Source organism: Amblyomma maculatum, chromosome 5 (genome assembly GCF_055883805.1).
Source record: "Amblyomma maculatum isolate TAMU_Amacu chromosome 5, ASM5588380v1, whole genome shotgun sequence".
In the NCBI taxonomy this organism is placed as follows: domain Eukaryota; kingdom Metazoa; phylum Arthropoda; class Arachnida; order Ixodida; family Ixodidae; genus Amblyomma; species Amblyomma maculatum.
In genome coordinates, this window is record NC_139348.1 from 150,059,558 (window position 1) to 150,067,097 (window position 7,540).

The following is a 7,540-nucleotide window of genomic DNA, read 5'->3' on the forward strand; positions in this document are numbered from 1 at the left end:
GTAGTAAATAATTGAAATAATTTCACAAACCGCTCTTTGTGATTTCAGCCTATAGTAGCGAGCTTCCTCAGATTTCCTGAAAAAATAACGCCTATACCGGATAGCCTAATTCGATGCATGCTCCTATAAGTAGGCTCTTCTACGTACTCGAAATGATGGTGGCAAGCAAACATTGAAGTTTTTAATCCCAAATATACTAAATAATTGCCAGAAATATGAAAATAACATTTCTTTCTCATAAGGATTTGAAGTTCCACATAGTTAACAGAGATAGGTAGTCATTTTTTACACTATCCGGCATCCTTTATTAGTGTATATAATGCCTAGACAGTTCACTAGTGTATGCGTTGATCTTGTAAAGACATCCAATAGTATATTATATCGGTTTATGTTCGATGCATACAGTTGTGCGCGTGATCGTGCTGCCTTTGTACTGCTTTTATGTTTCTTCTCCCACGGGTATATTTTTCTTGTAAAGCCCCCGACACTATCAAGCTGCTTAACTGTAGCTTTTCGCCTTATCCATCCCTGCAGTATGTATGTGAAGGGTAAATAAACTAACAAATGAGATACATGTTGCCATCGATATTGGACATTAGGTGCAGCGTGGAAGAATTTAGCTGTAACGCTGCCAAATATACTATTTTTATTCAGACACTGAAAAAATTTATGCAGCGCGGTACTGCGGCTTAAGTTTCAGTACATGCAGAGCATCTGGCACAGCAGACATGTTTCATATTATCTGGACGTGCCCAAACATAACACAAACATATCAGTAAGAAAGCATAGAGGCCTCATGCTCAGCTCGGACCCGAAAACACAGCTTCAACTTTTCCAAAAGGCTGAAGACGTCCCAAGAGCTCCGAGCCGCCGTTTAAGCGGATGGGTATTTCCATCCTGATTTGCTGGAAAATAAACTTATTTCAATCAATCACTCTGGTTGCGAGCATATGAATGGCCACGTCTAAAAATATTGAGGGCAGGTGCATTGCAGATATTCTAAACCGTGCGAACAGCAGTGCAGGACGAATTTATTTATTTATTCCGACACGCGCGCGAAGTTACTTCTACATGACCCCGTGAGCCCTTTCTTCCTATGTCAAAAGCTAAAACTCATTTTTCTATAGACAATTGGAGGCAGGAAGTTGAAATACGTTTTTGGTTTTCTTTCAGCTCTTTTGACGTACGTTTCTAGTACTTCTACTTATGATACCCATTGCAATTCCTGCCTACGTACATGCCAGGAGTGTACTAGATCTTTTCTTTCCCAGTAATACTGATTAAAACTCCGAACACGTCACACATTTTTATTTAACAAGAGGAACTGAGACTGGTGAATGCTTAAAGCAGCAAAGTATTTGTTCACGCTGTATGGGATATAAAAACAGTCTGACAGCCTTCGTGTGAATGTCTAGTGAAATAAAGAGAATTGCGAAAGAAGAAGAATGGCCTAAGCTCACTGTTGAGCCGAATTGTGCTTAACGTGCTACAAGCAACTGATTTCAATAAACTACATTTTTTACAAACCTCGAATGCATTGACTTTGCTAGCGCTAATATTATCTGCGACACAGACACATCTAGTCCCTGATTACTAATAATGAGGTGCTTCTTATTCAAAATACCATTGCATTCACCTGTATAACAAAAAAAGCCTGGACTTTGTGGCAAACAGCCGTTTATCGCAGAATACTACTTCTAGACTGGAGGACGACGGACGACCTTTTGAATGACTCTTTGTAGCACGGTTTGCATTTCATCCAGTCAGCACTACAGAATGTGATGTTTAGTCGATGTGAGCTTTGCCTCTTCGTCGCTCAAATAACAGTAAAGCGCCACGCTTCTCCCAAAGAAGAGTTGATGAGAAAAGCCTTCGTACGTACAACTCCGCCTCTTCTTCAAGTACTTACGCCGAGTGATACTTCAATGTCGGTGGCAATCCTTCCACACGAAGACATGGAAAAGGGCAGACGGAGCCTATTAAGAGTCGCCAATTTTTTTTCATTTTTTTTCAATTTTTTTTCTTTGTTTTTTTCTTTTTTCTCAAAGCTGCTTTGTAAATGGCAATCTATAAAGATGATGATGATGATGATGATGATGATGATGATTTATTGCTTACGTGCGCCCTGTAGTAAGAGCGGCATTAAGTCAAGGGCTTCTGCAGCGGCTACAGTAATCGTGGCCTGGTTGATCAGCTTTTGCTAGCCATCAAATTCCTGTGTTGCGCAGCGTGGCATTCCGTTGAGTGAGATCAGGTTGGGTGTATGGTTACTGCTGGGTTAAGCTGGCATGCCCAGATGGCGTAGTATAGACAAAGGCTTTCGTTACAATATGGACATAGGGTAGTGTAGGAGCAGTCTATGTACAAAGCTCAAGTGGGTACATGAATTGGTTAGTATAGCTATCCCCAGACGACGACGGCCAGAAGCATGAGTCGTTGATGTTGGAGCAGTCTTGCTCACAGGCTCGGCACTAGTTCCACTGAGGGTCTGTGGTCGATGAAATTTCTTGCGCCCGTATGATGCCTGCGCCGGCAACATAGCGTGTGCGTGCTGATTACTAACAAGGGACTCATGTCCCCATATCCATACTGCACTATACTGAATGGAGAGGTGGCGTCTCATCTGACGATTCTCACCGCGTACCCAGTTACGAGATCCTTGCAGTATAGTTGGACATGCTGCCCCCGAGTCTGTTATTGCACGTGTTGCAGACGGGCTAGCGCTCTGGCTCCTTCAGGGGGGATAATGGTTGTAATAGGGGCCTCCGCGACTGTATCCTCTTGGTTTATCCCGTTAACTGTGGCAGCCATATGATCGCGCTGGTGAGCGTCATTCGTGTAGCAGACTTGAAGAAATTGGCTGTAGATGCAAGCTGGTACGTTGGCTCGAGTATTCCTTAGTCCAGAGTGCTAAACCGGGTCCACATTTTTTGTCAAGGTGATGCAGCTCTGCGTGTCCCTGGTTACTGGTGGCAATGTAGGAGTACAGTTGTAGTGAATGTGTGTGTGTGCGGGGGGGGGGGGGGGCTGTACGTTAGTAGGGAATCTTCGAAACGTTGTAGCAGGCGCCATCCGGTACTGCTGAAGGCCTGGCGTTCTCTCTGTTGGACACATTTGTAATTATCCGGGAGAGAGTGGTACATCTGATCGAGCAGGAGTAAGGTGTGCATAGCGCTGTCATCTCGCCGTACGTGAAAACGAAGCCAAAGAAGCCGCACCAGCTAGGTTATTTTAGCCCGCATGAACTGATGGTAACCTTCATAAAGAAGGAATCTAGCTGTTCGCTGATAAAAGAGGGCTGCTCCAAGCAACTTTAGTGCGCTCTCTTATCAGCAGACTTCGGACAGCGCAAGTAAGATAAGGGAGACTGCAGACGTCCCTAAACAAATAAGGGCCACCAATGAGATATCGGTTACTATTGTCGCAGCCAACAGCAGCAGACGGTATACGCCGCTTACAATTACATTTGCGGCTCAAGGCCTGCCGTAGTTAGACCAACCACCGACTTTACAAAAGTCGGTGGTTGATGAAATCAAACTTCAGGCACACTATACCACCACATGGGCCCCAGGACACGCCGGCCAGACTGGGTACAAAATAGCCGATGCCATACATAGCTCGAGGGCATGCCTAAGGAAAGCTCAAGCCAACGGCTAAAGGAAATCGACTCCGATCTTACAGACGTAGAGGACGATCCTGGAGCACCTGCAAGGAGCTCGTGCCAGCGCTTTTAAAATTTTCAAAATACTTAAGCACCATCTGTAAGAACGTGACGAGATAAATAACGGCGCCTGTCATCAGCTCTCCTTGCGGATCCTGTTTGGTGTATGGGTGTCACCCGTTAATAATTATGGGGGTATTATTAACGATGCGCCCTTAACGGTGCGCACACTCCCAGACACCCTTAGAGTGAGTGGGGGTAGCTGTTCCGGTCGCAAAGGAGATGCCCTCGACCTGCGTGGCAAGCTCAGCCGGAATTCAACTACCTTGTAGTGACAGAAGGGGGTGGTCGTTTGGTGCCCAGCGGTCGCCGGTTCAAACCAGAGAAAGGATCGGAGTCAGAAGTAACAAACAAAACACAATTTATGCACAGCAAGAGACGATACAACGGAACGCACAAGATCACTTGAAATGCACAGACGAGAGGTTCACAGAATAACAAACGCTAAGCATGCGATTACACAGATATCCAATAACGTAGAGGCTTTACAACAGATGAAACACGAGAGAGTAGATAAGCAAACACCAAATTGTTCACCGGGCACTGTTGCAGTCCGACGCCTCAAGAGTCACGATGTGGCCGCCATACGAGACGAGCGCCGCTCCCTTGAAAGTCCGTGGGCTTGCCAGCAGCGGGTGATCCCCGGGAGTCCAGTCGAAACACAGGCGAGCACGTCGCAAAACACTTGACGAACTGACTGACTGACTGACTGACTGACTGGCTGACTGACTGACTCCTCAAACGGCGCGGTCTCTTTAAATAGGGCGCGCCGCGTCTGTTTGTTAGCACGCGTCAAAGCTAGCGCGCACACACACATAACTTCGCTGGTTATAGCTCCCTCTTCTCCTCCCGTTGAGCCGCGCGTCGTCATTGGCCAGGTCCCATAGAAAGTTCTCGAAGGGCCTGGCACATTCCTGGCCGATGAACCACCGTCCTCCCCGGGCAATGGGAAAGAGGGTGACGCAACGCGTACAAAGCTACGCGCTCTCCCGCTCGGGGAAGGGGCTTTTCTCTCCATGCTCTCCACGCGACGCCGCGCGGGCCTCGCGCCGTGCCGGCTTGACTAAAATGGGCGCGATTTCGTGACAATGGGCACCTTGCTTCTCGCTTCACGACTAATAAGTAATTTGTGGATTTATATTTTAAAACATAATCATTTGCGTACGCTCGTAAGCTGCCACGTCATGTACAAGACACCCCGACACAGATATAAAGCCCCGCTTTAAACAAGCCGCAAAAAGGTGCTCGCTTGACCTATTGGAGTAGCGTGCGCAAATCAGAGTTCAAGGGTCCAGGCTTTGGTTCGCATCTCACAGGAGCTACCTGAGCTGGCAGCTTGTGCCAACTCAGCAGGGCCATGTGGCCTTGTGACGTCATAAAGCCAGTCGGCCTGCCTTTTTCCGACCGTGTCATACACCAGTTACCACCTTCCAGAGATATCCTCGCAATTTTTCGTCGAAATTGCTGACGCCGAAACTGCTGAAGACCGAAGACTTTGAGGATGTTGCGTTAAAACGTCCCTAAAAATTTAGTATGGAGTTTAGTTTAGTAGCAGTAAAGTTCAGTAGTAGTACGGCCCTCTGCAGGCAGCTGCAAACACACACACACACACACACACACACACACACACACGCACGCACGCACGCACGCGCACACACACACACGCACGCGCGCACGCACGCACGCACGCACACACACACACACACACACATACACACACACGCACGCGCACACACACACACACACACACACACATTTCCAAACCATGCACTTCGAAAGTTTTACAAAAGAACTTCATCCCACATACTACCGGGCACCTGGTCTTGGTGTCGTGTCGACCAACAGTTTATTGGGCCCCATGGTGTTGCCAAAATATGGCGGTAGCCTTGCAAATGCCATACTCCACAATGGTGGCAGCGAACTCCAGTGAGCACCTGAGGAATAAGCGCAGAAAGATTGACCATGCCTTACATCGCCGCACCAGCAGCAGGGGTCCTGGACTAGGGCCTCTCTAACCATCAAACTGACCAAAAGCTGTAAAGTTTTTAATTCATTCGCCTTGTTTCTACTGTTCTAGGCTCACCGTATGCACATCGACCATGTACGCGACACGCTTGGCCAGAGGGGCCTGGCAGAGACAGGTGCCTTTGGCACCTTGTGACGAGAGCACTATCATAATTTCCCATACATTGGTACAAATTCGCTCCACTTTCTAGCTAATTTGTTACTTATTGCTCTTGTGAATCATAAAACGAACCACGTGGAAGTGCGTGCCATCGGCTAACCCGTTGAAGCTGCATGCACCAGGGGTGAAAAGTCTGATTTGTTTCCCGGTCATCGCAACTTGTGCTCCCGATTTCATGATCTTGATAATGTTTTGTTCATAAGGCATTATCTTGGTTGTGGCTACATCAGGCTACAAATAAACTTCTTTTGCAGGTAGTCGTCGTAATCTAGTACATGCGTAAATATCGATATTACAGCTCCAAACTCCTTTTATTCTAACCTTCGTATAATACGCTTCATCTGTGTCATCTGCTTTCAGCGAGGTTGGCTAGCTGCCAACCTAGTGGTTCTAGACACGTCCTAACACATTTAGTGCAATTCTTCAGGCTTCGTTGATTCATTACTCACGACAGCATTGATGGCTCCTGTCTGTGACTCCCCTTACAGATCCTCGATCGTATACATGCGCTTTGTTATTCGAATACCTCATTCATACTCATTATCATACAGTCGTAGCTACCCTATTGTGTGAACAACCCCCCCCCCCCCCCCAACATAGATCTAGAGTATCGCTTTAATAAAGTCGTATGAACGTGCGTGTGTTGCCTAGGAGCAGCGTGCCTTTACCCGGTATCCAAGGTTGCCAGAGGATTAGATTTCGACCCTCCTATTTCAAAAAACCTGGTTGAGTTGGCAGCTCCCGCCAACACTTCCATGTCATGGTGCCTGGTAACGTCACGTAACCCGACGACCAATCAGTGTCAGGCCATATCACATGCAGCCACCCACCAGAGACATTGACTGGCCTCACCGACCCAAGGTGGTCGACGCTGGAAATTTCTGCTGCTGCTTCGAGTCTTCTACTTAGCCCACCTGATTCTTTTTCTTTACACACCTGGAAAACTATTCGCACCGGTATATGTCTCCATAAGTATACAACGTTGCCTAACGCAAAGTATTTCATACTCCAGTCCCCCATGGCTACATTTCCCTCCATCGCCACCGCTGCCCATCTGGCTCGCCTCCTGGGAGCTCCGCCTTCAAAATGCCGGTGGCGTCCTTGGGAAACGAGGCTTCGGCTGCCTTTCGTTGACGTTCGCAGGGAGCCATAGACATGGAGGAGTTAAACTACAACAAACTGTGTCTGGCAAGGCATGCTTAATCGAGCTTCCACTCTGTAAACTAGGACATCTATATCAGTCTAACCTGGCTTACCAAAATAGCATAACCAAGCTTAACAAAACTTTCTCTTGCATAACCGGACTTAGCCGAGCTAAGCCGCAGCCATTTTTTTCCCTCACTAGGGCGACGCCTCCGGATTTAAGTACGGTGCATTGCTGGCTGTTCAATCGCCTGATGTGCATGCACGAGGTCACGGGGTTCTGTCGCATTCGCGGCGGCCGCGTCAGCTTGGGAACTCTTTTGCTCGAAACACTTCTCTTAGGACACAGCCAAGGTCTCTCGGCTCATTTTTGAGAAAAAAATGCCTGAGCAGCTTTCATCGTGTGGTTCTAATATACAATGCCTTTTAGAGTGGGTTTTTAACAAGTTATCCAGCGCTACATAATTGACGAAAACACAGGAAGAAATACA

General features: G+C 47.3%; 1 protein-coding gene across 1 annotated transcript in view; it reads right to left on the minus strand.

Moving 5' to 3' along the window:
• Positions 1-5,750: 5,750 nt before the first annotated feature.
• The window catches only part of LOC146189941 (chymotrypsin-elastase inhibitor ixodidin-like), a 6,690-nt gene continuing 4,900 nt past the window's right edge, over positions 5,751-7,540 (minus strand). Inside the window, exon 2 of the mRNA XM_084604665.1 lies at positions 5,751-7,540. This exon is cut by the window's right edge and continues 605 nt beyond it. The gene's annotated coding sequence lies outside the window, so the exon portion shown is untranslated.